Below are 16,195 nucleotides of genomic sequence, written 5' to 3' on the forward strand. Positions count from 1 at the left end.
CCCTTTATGTCTAAATTGCTAAGCCATTTTGACCTTATCTTGGTATGTAGTGTAAGATGTTGGTCTACGCCTAGTTTCTGCCTTACTTTTTTCCAGTTTTCCCTGCAATTTTTGTCCAATAGTGAGTTCTTATCCCCGAAGTTGGAGTCTTTGGGTTTATCAACCAGTAGATTACTATAGTCATTGACTACTTTGTTTTGTGTACCTAACCTATTCTACTGATCCATGACTGTCTTAGCTAGTACCAAGTAGTTTTGATGATGGCTATTTTATAGTGCAGTTTTAGATCTGGTATGACTAGGTCACCTTCCCTTGCATTTCTTTTCATTAATTCCCTTGAATTTCTGTAACTTTATTCTTCCAAATGAATTTTGTTATTATTTTTTCTAGTTCTGTAAAGTAATTTTTCTTAGTTTGATAGGCATGGCACCAAATAAGTAAATTAATTTAGCTATAACTGTTATGTCTATCATATTAGCTTGGTCTACCCATGAGCTACTGATATTTTTCCAATTATTTAGATCTGACTTTATTAGCATGAAAAGTGTTTTGTAATTGTGTTCATATAGTTCCTGAGTTTGTCTTGGCAGGTAGACTCCTGAATATTTTATATTGTCTACGGTTACTTTAAAAAGAATCTCTCTGTCTCTTGCTACTGGGATTTGTTTTACTATATAGAAATGTCAATGATTAAATTTACGTTCTTATAGTCTTTTTCTTTCATAAGGCTTTGAACATTGGATTGGCTGGTTGTTGTCCTTTTTTCTCAAAGAGGACCAAAAATGACATCATTGTGTTGGAGTCAAGGTACAGTGTGTCTAGCTGTGACTGATCAGACCAGTATGAACTTGGAAGCCTTTACTACAGATCAAGCATAAATCGTCTACTTAAACATTTGGAGTGAAGATGATTCTAAGTTTATGCATCTCGTGTTTCTTTTGAACTACTGGAATTCTGCTTTGCTCATTGAGCGTAGTGCTTTCTTTGATGTGAACATAGTCAAGCACATTATACCTTGACTCCAATAGTGATGTCATATTGGTCCTCTTCGAGAACAAAAGACAACAGCCAACTACCCTAAAATATTTGAAGCCTTATGAAAGAGAAATGCCATAGGAGCATAAATTTGCAGTTGTAAGGAACCTCAGAAGGTATCTAGTCAATTCCTCAGTGAACCAATATTTTCCAAATGACTGCTGGATGATATTAAAGAATTATGCAAAGGTAAAGGATTCAGTCAAAGAGCAAGATACAACAGTCAATTTCAATGTAACAAAGTACAAAACGTTTATATGGTTTCAGATTTTTGCATTGCAACTAACCTTTGAAAAACTATGACTTGTTGAATTTTGGTGTAGTATTTAAAAATAATGTCAACAATTATTTGGGAAGGCTGTTAAAACACTCTTCCCTTTCCCAACTACATATCTGTGTCAGACTGAATTTTCTTGATATACTTCAACCAAAATGTGTTGTCTTCTTTTAGGTTCAAATATTAAAGAGATTTGAAAGAATCTAAAACAGTTCCCCTGTTCTCACTGATTTTTTTTTTTGTTTTGGAAAATTAGTTATTTGTTGTAAAATATGCTATTTGGGCTAGCACACAATTGATCTATTACTGCTTTGTAATGAATTAAAAAACAAATATTTTTAAAATTGTTAAGCTTTAATTTTTAATAGAGCAAATATTCATAAACATAACTCACATAAACAAAAACTCTTTGGAGTCCTCAATAATTGTTAAGAATATAAAGGAGATCTGAGACAAAGTTTGGGAACCACTATTATGAATAATGCCTCTCTTCTATTAACACATATCATTCATAATACTATAATTTTGAAATTTGAGAACCTCTAGATCAACCTTTAAATATTAGAGATGAGAAATCTAATCTCTAATCTTAATAGGGAAATAATTTTCCTATGTTAGAATTCCATTTCTGTGCAAAGTCATTTCTTGAATGAAGATGAAATAGATGAAACTTGTTTTGGAAATTCTTCCATCCTCTTTTTAGGAACTCATAAATTAAGTGTTACACTACCTTCTTCAAGAGACCTTTCCTGATTCCCCAATCTTAGTTTCTATCCACCCTCAGAAATCATCTTGTATTTATTTTTTGATATGTCATATTTTTTCTTATCCATGCATATGTAGAATCCCCTCAACAGAAAGCAAACTCCTTGAGGGCAGGCTATTCCTAGTGTTTAGTACCTGGCACATAGAAACCAATTAATACATGTTTGTTGATTGACTTTCTTTTGCCTTCCCTCCTTACCATCTCTTCTACCCTTCTGTCTTTCTTTACGTTTCTATATTTCCTCTAACTACCCATGACACTCCTTTCTTGTGTTTTCCCTTCTCCTTTTCCTCTCAGTCACAAATATTAATGTTATATTCATTCCCATAATAAATTCATTTAGCACTTATCAATAGCTTTTCTTGTTAATTTTTTAAAATGAGGCGATGAGCCTCACATATCAATGTGATTTCTCATAAAAGTAGTACACTTAGATGCATACATTCTATATTTTAAAAAATTAAATCAATTTTTTTTCATCAAACAAAAATTTTTAGTTTTCTCTCCCTCTCAACCCTTGGGAAAAAGGAAAACAAAACTTATAACAAGTATGCATAGTAAAGCAAAACTGATTTTCTCATTGGCCATGTTAAAAAAATGCTTATGTGTCTGTCTACATCCAGAGTCTATCACCTCCCCATCAGGGGGTGGGAAGCATGTTTCATCATGAGTCCTCTGGAACTGTGGCTTGTTATTGTATTGATTATCATTCTTAAGGAAGATATTCTATCTTGAGAAATATTAAAAGATCTACTAGACCTTAGAAAGCAGATAGATAAAGATTTTTAGAAATTATGTGACCAAATATCACCAGATAAACCTCTACAGACATGCATATTTGCATAATCGTTTGGGCATACTTATATTCATAGGGACACGTATACATATACGCACATATGTGTGTCTATATGTATGTACCTACAAAAACACATTACTCTCTCCTAACCTGCTAAAGTTCTTGATAGCTCTATTACAATTTACATTCTACCTTCTATTGTTGTAACGTTTCTGTGTACAACATTAGACTGAAAGAATCCCAAGATCAAAAAATGTTCTGTCCAAGAAGGAACCTTTATATATCATGTGTTCTAACCCCATCATTTTACAGGTGAGGAAAATGAAGCTTAGATAGGTTAAGTGATTTCTACTCATCCTAATATATATTCTAGTTCCTAGAAATGCTGGGAAAGTAGTAGGACTTTGAAGGAATGAATTATTTAACTGAGAGTATACTCTTTTTGGATAACATGCTACGTATCCAAAAAATTCAAAATCAAAACTCTTTGTTAATTGCCAACCATGTGCAGAGAGTTTATAAGTCTCTGTAGTGGATTATAAACTTACATGATGTAGTGGAATGGACAGTGGAATTGGAGATCAAATATCACCTCAAATACTTATAAGCTGTGTGATCCAGGCATATCAGTTGAGTTTTCTGTGTCTCAACTTCCCCATCTGTAAAATGAGGGGGTTGAACTCACTGGCTCTCAGGTAGATGATCACATTCCAGGTGACGGATCAATCTATTAAGGAGGATTCTTTGAACTCCCAGGGAATAACTTCCTCTTGCCATATAATCTGAAAAATTTTACTCAGCTTTTGTATGAGCAGTGGACCTCTGCCTTGTAAATCTCAGATTTGTGATATTTCACTGTAGATACTCATATGCCCTAGAGTGGAAAAAAAAATTATTGGCAGGAATATCTAAAGGGCAGGGTGGCTAGGTGCCACAGAGAATAGAGTGCCGGGCCTGAAGTCAGGAAGACCTGAGTTCAAATCTGGCCTCTGACATGTACTAGCTGTGTGACCCTGGGCAAGTCACTTAACCCTGTTTACCTCAGTTTCTTCATCTATAAAAAAACCTGGAGAATAAAATGCAAACCATTCCAATGCCTTTGCCAAGAAAACCCTAAATGGAATCATGCCTTGGACAAGACTTAAAAGACTGAACAGGACAAGATGTAAAGGTTAGAAGTAGAAGGTTATATTTGGTGAAATGTCAATGGAATAATAGACTGATAACTCATGAATCATTAAAATAAGAAACTAATTTTCTAAAATGGCATGATTTATTCTTTCATTCAGTCAACAAACTTTATTAGGTAGCTATTATATCCAAGGCTCTGGGAGAGATCAAGAAGTTACATTATACCAAGGACCTTAGCATTTATATAGACCAAACTACCAACTGAGTCACAGGGCAAATTGAACTGACCAAGTACTTGCATAATGAATACATGTTGAATTTAATTTTACTGAGGATTATGTAGTGGTGAGGTAGGTTCCTAGAAGTCAGGTGCCCTAACCTCCAGGATAGTGATCTTCACAAAATACTGGGAGTCATTTCAACATGCTTATTGCAAAAACCATGTTTTGACCTTAAAAAAACCCACAGTCCTATTATAGTTTTAAAATAGGAGGAATTTCATGTGATAAAAATTCTGTGGACAGTCTAGGTTTTCTTTCCAACTAATACCTAATCGAATTTTTCTGGATTCATGTAGCCTAAGGGAATGGGAGATATGGGAACAAGTTGCTTAGAGAGTTATATAAGAATATGCCTAGATTACAGCAGGTTTGAATCTCCAATTAATCATTCCAGTTAAAGCACTGAGGCACTGTGAAGCTGTCACTTTAAAATACACTCTTTCCCACTTCAGTTTTCCTCCTCGCCTCTCACAAGAGCATTTTGACAGGAGTGGGTCTATTTTAAAGTAACCAACTTAAATTTTTAACAAAGCCACAGTGTTCTTTGGGAAATTGTTAATTTGAAAACTGACATTCATCTTGAAAAATTCTGACTGTGCTAAAGTATTTCACAACAAATTCTTCCAAAACAAAAATTGGAAGAACCTTCAAGGAACATTGAAATGAGAGTTTCTATTTGAGGTAAATTGCGTGCCAACTGGTAGAACAAATTATATTCCATTGCCTTCTTGTTGATAAGGAAAGAACAGTGTCGCTGGTCACAACAGGAATTTTGAGAGAAATAAGCTGGTTAATTAAGTTGTTTTATGTCAGGTTTATTGTAATCCTTTGAAAATCAAAATGAGGGCAGAAGAGAGATTGAAGAATATGCTAACAACAAGCTTGTTAGATGTTGTTCCATTGGATGGAAAGCACCTGAATATTGAATCAATAAAGTTTCTCATATATAGGGTTCAGTGATAGATGCAAGTTTAAGACTTGAAGGAGGTGATAGAGGTGAGACAGGTAGGAATTCCAGAGGTGAATTGAGGAGATTTTGTCTTCACCAGTTCAGCTGGAGTTTTACAGACATGGTGGACATAGAGGAATAGGTATGGTCATAGTATCATAGTGTAAGAGATTTAGAGTTATAAGGGATACAAAGGCCATTGATTGAAATCCTCTTATTTTATAAATGAGGAAACTGAGGCATAGAGAAGTTAAAGTTTTTGCCTACAGTCACATAGCTTATAAGTAGATGAGGCAGGATTTGAACCCCTTATTTCCTGATACCATGTTTGGTATTCTACCTACTATTTCATACCACCTAGGTGAGTATATATGGGGAGGGGGAAAGAAGCACTGGGACAGGGGAAGTTTCTCAGATTCCATGTAACAACAGCTTGTAAAATAGTACAAGCATGTCCTACCTACTGCTACTAAGTGGTTACAAAAAAATCAAGGTGAATAGATATTATAGGGGGTTCATTCCATATGAAGGTCATGAATGGATGGGTAATTAGATAAATAATGTTAAAACAAGTTTTTGCTACTATTTGGTAGAGTTTGAGAATACTATATTAATGATGCCTTCAGAAAATGACATTAGTCTGGACAACTTTATGCAAGGTATGCCAATATTGCTTAGGTTGAATGAGTCAAGAATACTGCTATCATTAAAATTTTATTGGAGATATGATCTTTCTATAACTTTGCCCCATTTGTAGAAGAAGAGTGTTGGCCCTTATACTCTTTAAAATGTCTTTGACCCCATGGCCTCCATGATTCAAATAGTCTTGGCTATGACAGTGACAATGAGCCAAGAGACTCATCTGTATATGAATGAAGAGAAACACATTTTCATATACATTTATTAAGGTCCATTTGCAAACTAGCCAATAAGAGCTTCCCCCACACTGAGAATAGTCAATTGTTCAGTAAGGATTATCGGGCTTCTGCTATGTGTCAGGCCCTGTGCTTAATGTTGGGGATGCAGAGAAAGTCAAACAAACAGACAAAAATTTCCTGCCCTCATCTAGTTAGGGAGACAACATTCACACAACTATACAAAAACCCAGATATAGACTGGAGAAACAGGAAATGACTAAGAGGGAAGACACAAGAATTAGGATGGGTTGGGAAAGGCTTCTGGTGGAAGAGCATGATTTGGGGCTCAGGATACAATGAAGTTCATACGTGGGGGGAGTTTCTGGAGTTCAAAAATAAAGTTAGCAAATAATATCACTTTTTAAAAATCCAATAGGAACTTTAAAAATTAATGCGATGGTTTCAAGCACAATGCCTTGCACATAGCAAGTATTTAATAAATATTTGTTGAATTCAATCCTGAAAAAAAAAGTGTCTGAACTCTCTAAGGGTTTATGTGATCTCATATACTTGACACTAACTATAACAAGTATTTAGGAAACAAAGTAGTAGTCTGTTAAGTCAGGATATATTTCAAAATGTGTTATTTAGTTAAATATTAAAGTTCATTCAAGGACAGTGAAATATATCTTTATGATCTTGTAAAATCACTTGTAAATACTATGTAGGAATTGTATTTCAGAAGGTTCTAAATTCTGAGTTAATCTCTTTACTTGCAGCCTTAATTTCCTGAATTAGGCAATCGGATTAAAAGAAGCAAAATTCTGGGGCTGACATGTGGGAGAAAGGGAAAAGGTATCCAGAAAGCATCTGGGAATTGAATTACTCCATATGGTTTTTAAAAAGTACTGTTCCTTTTTTGTCATTTCAGAATGCAACATTTTTAAATACTTAGCACCACCAACTGAGATCTGACTGCATCAGGGTTACTGATTTCACTTTTCAGCATTAGTCAAAAAAACAGGGGCTTTATAGAATCCTATCAAGATAATTTTGCTTTCTTCATCTTTTGTTTAGATTTTTCCATTTCCAAACAAATATCTATTGTGTGTTTATGGTCTGCAAAGCACTCTGGCTAAGTACCAGGACCCAACAGACAAAATGCATGTGATGTGCTTTTGACTTTCATCCATTTTATCTGTCTCTCCTTCCTGCCTTCTCTTCCGAACTAGAGAATGTAGTTCCTGCAGTGTTTTATCCTAAGCTAGAACTCCACTAAATACTCATAAGTGATTAGTTGATTTAATAATAGCTTAGGGTGTTATGATCCTGAGGAGCACGTTGTATTTTAATAGGGGCACTCTAGAGACCTCTTGCTCTTAAATACAAAGGAATGAGGGCAGCTAGGAGGTACAGTGGATAAAGCAGCAGTGCAGGAGTCAGGAGGACCTGAGTTCAAATCTCACCTCAGACACGACACTCACTAGCCTGTGACCTTGGGCAAGTCACTTAACCCCAATTGCCTCATCCTGGGTCATTTCCAGTCATCCTGATGAATATCTGGTCACTGGATTCAGATGGCTCTGGAGGAGAGGTGAGGCTGGTGACCTGCACAGCCCTCCCTCACTCAAAACAAAATCAAGTGCAAGTCATGTCACTATTTCTCTGATGGCATGATCTTCTTTGGCAATGAAGGATGAATACACACACACACATACACACACACACACACACACACACACAAAGGAATGACTCTCTAATGGTAGAATTCAAAGTACATGCAGTGAGGTGGCACAGTGGATAGAAGGAGAGTCAAGAAGACAAGAGTTCAAATTTGACCTCAAATGCTTAAGAACTGTGTGACCCTGGGCAAGTCACTTAACCTCTGTTTGCCTCAATTTCTTCACTTGGAAAATGGAGATAATAATAGCACCTATTTCCCAGGGTGGTTGTGAAGATCAAATGAAATATTATTTGCAAAGTGTGTATCACAATGACATAGTTTTTAATTGCTGGTTGGTTGTTGTCCTTTGTTCTCGAAGAGGACCACAGTGACATCACCATGATAATGTGAAGTTTCACTGTGTGCGACTGTGGCTGATCAGACCAATATGAGCTCTACCATGGATTGGGCACAGATAGTTTGTGTGAACATTTGGAGTGGTTACTCCAAATTTGTGCAATTCTGTGTTTCCTTTGTGCTGTTTCAATTTTGCTTTTCTCATAGAGCACAGTACCTTTTCTGATGTAGGCATGTCATGCTGAGTGGTCCTGTGCCACTGTCTCCTATGTCACACAGTCAAATCCAAAGTTCTTGAGAAAGACCTTGAGAGTGTCCTTGTATTGCTCCTTCTGACCACCATGTGATCTCCTGCCCCATGTGCGTTCTACATAAATTAGTCTTTTTGGCAAACATACATTTTGCATTTAAAAAGTATGGCCAGCCCATTGAAGCTGAACTCTCTGAAGCATAGTTTGAATATTGGCAGTTTAGTCTGAACAAGGACCTCAGTGTCTGGTACCTTATCCTTCCAGGTCATCTTCAGAATCTTCCTAAGACAGTCCAAATAGAAGCGATTCAGTTTCCTGGCATGGCACTTGTACACTGTCCATGTTTCACAGGCATACAACAATGAGGTCAGCACAATGGCTCTGTAGGCCTTCAGTTTGGTAATCAGTCTAATATCTCTTCTTTCCCAACCTCTTCTTTTCTTCAGAGCCTCTCAAACACTGAGCTAGCTCTGACAATGCATGTGCCAACCTTATTGTCAATGTAGACATCCCTGAAAAGTACGGTACCAAGATAAGCAAATATATCCACAGCATTCAAAACTTCTCCATTTGTTGTAACTGATGGTTCCATGTATGGATGGTGTAGTAGTGGCTGACGGAGCACCGTGTTTTCGCGGAGTAATTATTAGACCAAGATTAGCACAGGCAGCAGAGAATTGATCCCTACTTTGTTGCATCTCAGCTTCAGAGGCTGCATTGAGAACACAATCATCTGCAAACAGAAAATCATGCACCAGCACTCCCTCCACTTTGGTCTTGGCCTTTTCGAATTGAAGAGCTCACCATCAGTACAGTAGTTGATCTTGATGCCATGTTCATCCTCACTGAAAGCATTTGACAACATGGCTGAAAATATCGTGCTTAAAAGCATGAGAGCAAGCACACAGCCCTGTTTCACTCCACTGGTGACTGGGAAGGCATGAGAACATTGTCCACTCTACAGAACCTGGGCAAACTACTATTAAAAGATACATATACTGATGATATATGGAGACAACCTATGTGCATATAATTCTAGGCCTGAAGAACAGTTTTACTTAAGATGGATCTGAGTTCAGGAAGGGCATTGATGAAAACTGAGGAGATTGAAAGTTTAGCTGAGATAGTTGGAATTTTGATTTTAGATTCCAGAAAGTGAGAAGTTTCTGGTTCTTTGTGAATCACAAGAAGAGCTTGGATCATCTCTAGGAAAAGGTTGATTCTTTTTTGATATAAAGTTAAAAGTTTATGGTGTTTCTCTACTTTTCCTTCCTGATACTTCTAATTATGTAGCCCATCCTTAAGAATTGGCTAAAGGAGGAAAAATCACTATCCTTTGCATATGACCAGAGTAAAAGTGATGTTTGCTTTAACTCAGAGGACCTGGATTGGAATTCCAGCTTGACCAGTGAGTACCAGTGTGATGCTGGGAGCTATAAATCAGTTGCAATGATATGTTCTAAAAGTAAAGTAATGGAATGTTATTGATTTTCTTCTTTATAGGGTCCCCTATTATTGCTTTACATCTATCTTTATTTGTATAAATCTTTGAATTATGTGACATCTCATAATTTATGTTCTTCAAGAGCATTATTTAATGAGTTTCTTTTAAATACTGGTGCATAATAGCAGTCTACATGAAAGAGATGAACCACATACCTCCAACTGCTTTGTCTCTTTGTTCTAACTTTTAAGTGCTCTTTACCAGTATAAAGAAAGTGATAAATTGCAACACCAGTAAGAAATATTTGTCAAGTATTTACTCTGTGCCAGGCAGTATTCAAATTTGGGGAACACAAAGAAAGATGAAAGCGGTCCTTGCCCTGAAGGAACTTACATTCTAATGGAGGAGAAGGCAAAGCTATTTTTACAAAATAGCTAGTTGCATATGAGATATATACAGAGAATATGGAAGGTTATCTCAGAGAGAAATCAGTAGCAGCTTGGGGAATAGAGGAAAGATGAAAAAACTTCCTGAAAAAAGGTGAAACATGATGAGTCTTAAAGGAAGCCAGAAAAAATCAAGGAACAAAGGTCAAGGGGAAGAGCCTCCCCAGCATAAGGGACAGGCAAGGTAAAGGCACAGAGACTGGAGACTGAGTGTCTCATTCAAGAAACTTCCAGTGTGCCTGAATTATAGAGTGAATGGAGGAGGCTAAAGGGAAAAAGGAGACTGGAAGGTGATCAGGTTATGAAGGACTTTAAATACCCAACAAAAGGACTGATATTTGATCTTGGAGGTAATACAGAGTCCCAGGAACTCATTGAGCAGGGATTTGACACAGTCAGATCTATGCTTTAGAACAATCATCTTGGCAGCTGAGAGGAAGATGGATTGCAGTGGGGAGAGATAAAATAGAGAGACAAATCAGAAGGCTATTATAATAGTACAAGGGAGAAATATGAGGTCCTGACATAGCTTGATGGTTATGTGACTGGAGAGAAGGGGGCACAGATGATAGATGTTGTCAAGGTAGATATCATAAGATCTGGCAACAGTTTGCATCTATGGGGTGAGAATGAAGAGCCAAGGAAGACATTGAGGTTTCTAGCCTAGGTGGCTAGAGAGATTGTAATGCTCTCTACCATAATGGGGAATTCAGAAGAAATAAATTGTATAGTGTGTGTGTGTGTGTGTGTGTGTGTGTGTGTGTGTGTGTGTGTGTGTTATGGGGGAGAGAGATACAGGCTTTGGAGGTTCTAAGCTCCTTGGGGTGATGAAGGATGAGAAGAGACTGATCACACAATAAATAAGGGTGAAAATGGTTTACAAAAGATTCTTTTCTATAGTTACAAGATTCTAAATGGGATCAATAGAAGTCAGTTTTTCTTTTCTTCCTAAGAACTAGTAAGTATAAATCTTTCCAGTGACTAGGCTACCTGTACCATGAGCATAAAGGAATATGAATATGAGAAGGGCCAGAGTCTGCCCTCAATTAACATGTGCAATTCCTCCATAAATTAGTTGCACAATCTCTGCCCTCAGATAATCAGGTCAATTTTGTGAATGAATATCCTAAGACAATATTTGACTTCATTTTTCATTTAAATTGGAAAAGAATGATACAATAAAAAAGATACTGAGAACTACAATGAAAATGAAATAAAAGGTTCAGACTTTCAGCAAGAATTTTGACTTCAGTGTTATTGGAATTAATTATACTTGCAGAATAATAAGCTAAAATATCCCCTTGAAATGTTCAATCTTGAAGGCACAAAGGTAATATAATTATATTCATTGAATCCTCCCTAAAGCACTATTCTAAAAATGTCACAGTATTGTCAATTTCTTCAGAAGATTTTGTTAGAGATGGATGATTAAGAAGTAGAAACAGAATGAGGTCAGATAAAAGATGTAAATATAAATATGAAATCAATTTTACTAAAAATTCTAGAAGGTATGTTACTGTAAAAAGTAAATTATATAGTTATATGTGTTTCTAAATTAATTTTTTTACTATATGTCTAAGACATTTTGTGGCATTGTCAAAAATAACACTGTATTTGGAGTCAGTCAAGTCACCAAGCAGTTATTATGACTATGTATATGACTGTGTCAGGTACTGTGCTAAGTCCTGAGGATGCAAATAAAGGAATACTACTTGACCTCAAGGATCTTACAGTCTAATAGAGGAAGATAATGTGTAAATGACTTTGTACAAACCATATAAAATGTATATATGTATGTGTGTATCTATAGGAGTTAATTATACAGGGAAGATACTAGCATTAAGGTGAATTAATTAAGACTTTCTACACGAAGTACAATTTTAACTCGGACATGAAGTCAGGAGCAAGAGATCATAAGGAATGACATTCCAGACAGAGGGGACAGCCAGTGAAAATGTCTGGAGTTGAGACATGGAGTATATGTGATGAACATCAAGGAAACCAGTGCATCTGAACTGAGAAATATGTGGAAGGGAACATAGCATATGGAGACTGGAAAGGTAGGAAGGAATAGTCAGAAAGTGATAGTCAAGTCATCAAGAATTTATTATGCCCTTACTGTGTGCCAGGTACATACAAGTACAAAGCATAAAGCAACTCCTATTCACTAGAAGCTTATATTCTGATGAGAGAGGATGTAATTCTAGACATATCTTCAGAAAATTAGTTAATATCACTCTACACTCTATCCTTTATATAGGATAGCTAGGTGGTGCAATAGATAGAGTGCTGGTCCTGGAGTCAGGAAAACTCATTTCAGTGAGTTCAAATCTGGCCTCAGACACTTACCAGCTGTGTGACCCTGGGCAAGTCACTTAATCCTGTTTGTCTGTTCTCTCATCTGTAAAATGAGCTAGAGAAGGAAATGGCCAACCACTCCAGTACCATTGTCAGGAAAAACCCAAATGGGGTCATGAAGAGTTGGACAACTGAAATGACTGAACAATAACAAATTTGCACAAGTGCTGCAGACTGAGAATGCAAACATAAAAAGAATTCTAGAAAGTCCCTGCCTTCAAGGAGCTGAAAGGGACAGGCTCCCTTGGGACAACATGACACAAGAAACTGAAAAGACAGAGGAGGGAAGAGATGAAGGCATCCAGTGCAGGATCATGGTAGAGAATGGGTTTTAAAGCAGTTTGATCTCAGAGATAATAGGGAACTCCTGGTGTTTATTGAATGGAGGGGAAGTAAGTATGATCTGATCAGACATGCATTTGAAGAATTCAGCTTGATAGCTCAGTGGAGGATGCACTGGAGTAAAGAGAGTTTTTGAGGCAGGGAAATCTACTGGAAAGCTTTCACAACAGGCCACCAAGTAAAGTGCTAGCTTTGCCACTTATTCTTTCTGTGCCCTTGGGCAGGTAATTAAATCTTTCTTTTTCCTTTTTAATTAATTAATTAATTTTTAGTTTTCAGCATTCACTTTTATAAGGTTTTGACTTCTAAATTTTTACCCCCTCCCTCCATTCCCCCATCTCCAAGAAGACAGGCAATCTGATATAGGCTATCCATGTATGCTCATATTAAACATATTTCCACATTAGTTATATTGTGAAAGAATCAGAACAAAGGGAAAAACCATAAGAAGGAAAAAGCAAAAAACAACAAAAGAGAAAATCATGTGCTTCGATATGTATTCAGACTCCATAGTTCCTTCGTTGGATGTGGATAGCATTTCCCATCATGAATCTCTTGGAAATGTCTTAGATCATTGCAATGCTCAGAAGAGTTAAGTCTAAGTCGGTCATTCCAGAATGTTGCTCTTACTGTGCAGGGTTCTGGATCTGCTCACTTCACTTAGCATCAGTTCATGCAAGTCTTTCCAGGTTTCGCTGAAGTCTGCCTGTTCACCATTTCTTATGGAACAATAGCATTCTATTATATTCATATACCACAACTTGTTCAGCTATTCCCCAATTGAAGGGCATCCCTTCAATTTCTAATTCTTCACCACCACCAAAAGAGTTGCTATAAATATTTTTATATATGTGGGTCCTTTTACCTTTTTTATGAACTCTTTGAAATACAGACCTAGAAGTGCCATTGCTAGATCCAAGGCTGTGCATGGTTTGCAGTTCTCAAGTCTTTCAGAGTTGCCTATTTTTGTATTGTATATTTATATTGCATAAATTATTCTAGTTTTGTTTGATCCATTTTGTATCAGTTCATGCAAACTTTCGAGGTTTCATGGAAACCCTCCATTTCCATATTTTTATGGCATAGTAGTATTTAATTATATCCATATAATTTATTCAGTTATTCCACAACTAATGGACACCCATTCCTTTATCCCTGTTTCTTTGCTATTATAAAAATAGTTGTTGATAATTTTTATATATGTGAATCCTTTCCTTTTTACTTGCAAATGAAGGCTGAGTAGTGGTAACCCTGGATCAAAGAGTACACACAATGTAGTGGCTTTTTGCACATAGATCTAAATTGCTTTGCAGAGTTGCTATGACAATTCACTGTTCTACCAATCATTTATTAATGTGCTTGTTTTTTCACAAACCCACCAGTGATTTCCCTTTATTGTCAGTTTTGACAGTCTAATGATTGTGAGTAAAGTTTTAGAATTGCCATAATTTTAATTTCTCTGTGATCTGAGACTTTAAAAAATGTGACTATTGATAGCTTGGATTTCTTTGAAAATTGCTTGAACATTTATTGATTTGGTAATGATTCTTACTGTTATAAATATATATGTCTCTTATAAATTAGAACGTTATCTTAAATACCTTATAAATGAGATATATCTTATAAGTGTGTGTCTTAGAAATGAAAATTTTAATAAAGAAATTTGCTGTGAAAGTTTTTTTTTCCTTTTTCCCTTTTTCCTTCTGATTATAGCTGCATTGATTTTGTTGGAGTGAAAACCTCAATTTTATGCAATCATAATTGGTCTCGTTATCTTTGGTAATCTTTTGTTTCCCTGGTTTGATTAGTTACATTTCCCCTGTCTGTGCATCTGAAAGGTAATTTCTTCCTTACTCCTCTAATTTCTTTATGATGTTACTCTTTGTTTTCAAGTCACATGTCCATTTAGAGCTTGTAAATTATGGGATGATTTTTGTTTAGTTTCTGCCCAATTGTTGACCTGTTAACCCTGCAATTTTTTTTTTTTTTAGAGAGTAAGGTCTTACGCAACTACCTCTGGTCAAGCTTTTCAAGCATCAGGTGAGTCTGTTCATAGGCTTTTGAATATTATATACCCAAGGTGTTACAATGATCACCTTCTCTATCACCTAACAAATACCAAATCATTTTGATGTATTGCTTGATAATATAGTTTGAGACCTAGTACTGTTAGCTTTTCCTTCTCACCCCCCCAACCCCCCTTTATTTCCCTAAGATTTTTTATCTTTTGTTATTCGAGATGAATTTTGTCTTGTTTTGGTTGTTTTGGGCTACATAAAGTAATTATTTAGTGGTTTGATTGGCATGGTTTTGAACAGGTAAATTAATTTTTGTAACCTTGTAACTTTTATTATATTGGCTCAGCTCACGTATGAAAAGTTAATGTTTCCCTAATTATTTAGATCTTCCTTTAATCCTATAGAATGCTTTATATTTACATTAATATAGCTTTTTTGTGTATCTTAGTAAACTCCTGAATGTTTTATATAGTCTGTAATTATTTTAAGTGAAATTTATCATTTTAATGGGTTTTGTTGGTAGCATTCAAAAATTTTTTCTCTTTTTTCATTTATTTATTTATTTATTTATTTTATTATTATTTTTTAATGTTTAACAATCACTGCCATACAATTGAGATTTTATCCCCCCCACACCTACCTCCCACTATCCCCCTCCCTCCCCACAACTGCATACAATTCTGTATAGGTTCTACATATACTTTCCTATTGAGTATATTTTCACTATAGTCATGCTATGTAGTCAGACTAAAATAAATGAAAGAAATCATATAACAAATCAAAACATGATACACAAACACATACACATACACAAACATGATCTGCTACATTTTGCGAATGACTTCCATATTTCTTTCTCTGAGTGTGGAAGGTATTTTGCCTTGAGAACCACCTTTGGGATTTTTTTTTTTTTATAAGAAGTTTTTGCGTTATTACAAAATTCCAAGTCTACCAGAAAAAACTCTCGCACACTGTGGTCGTTGCTGTGCACAGAGTTCTCCTGGTTCTGCTGCTTTCACTCAGCATCAGGTCATATAAGTCCTTCCAGGCCTCTCTGAAGTCTTCTTGTTCATCATTTCTTATGGCACAATAATACTCCATTACATTCATATACCATAATTTATTCAGCCATTCCCCAATTGATGGACATCCCCTTGACTTCCAGTTTTTGGCAACTACATAGAGTGCTGCTATAAATATTTTTGTACATGTGGGACCCTTTCC

The 16,195-nt window shown here is 36.0% G+C and overlaps 1 long non-coding RNA gene across 1 annotated transcript in view; it reads left to right on the plus strand.

Annotated features, from left to right (window-relative positions):
- LOC140522432 (uncharacterized) overlaps positions 1-16,195 on the plus strand; it is a 371,870-nt gene that overhangs the window by 222,576 nt on the left and 133,099 nt on the right. Inside the window, exon 2 of the long non-coding RNA XR_011973335.1 lies at positions 14,945-14,993. This is a non-coding gene — a long non-coding RNA (uncharacterized lncRNA). The remainder of the gene's footprint in view (positions 1-14,944; positions 14,994-16,195) is intronic.

The sequence above is a fragment of the Notamacropus eugenii genome, chromosome 2 (assembly GCF_028372415.1).
Source record: "Notamacropus eugenii isolate mMacEug1 chromosome 2, mMacEug1.pri_v2, whole genome shotgun sequence".
NCBI lineage: Eukaryota > Metazoa > Chordata > Mammalia > Diprotodontia > Macropodidae > Notamacropus > Notamacropus eugenii.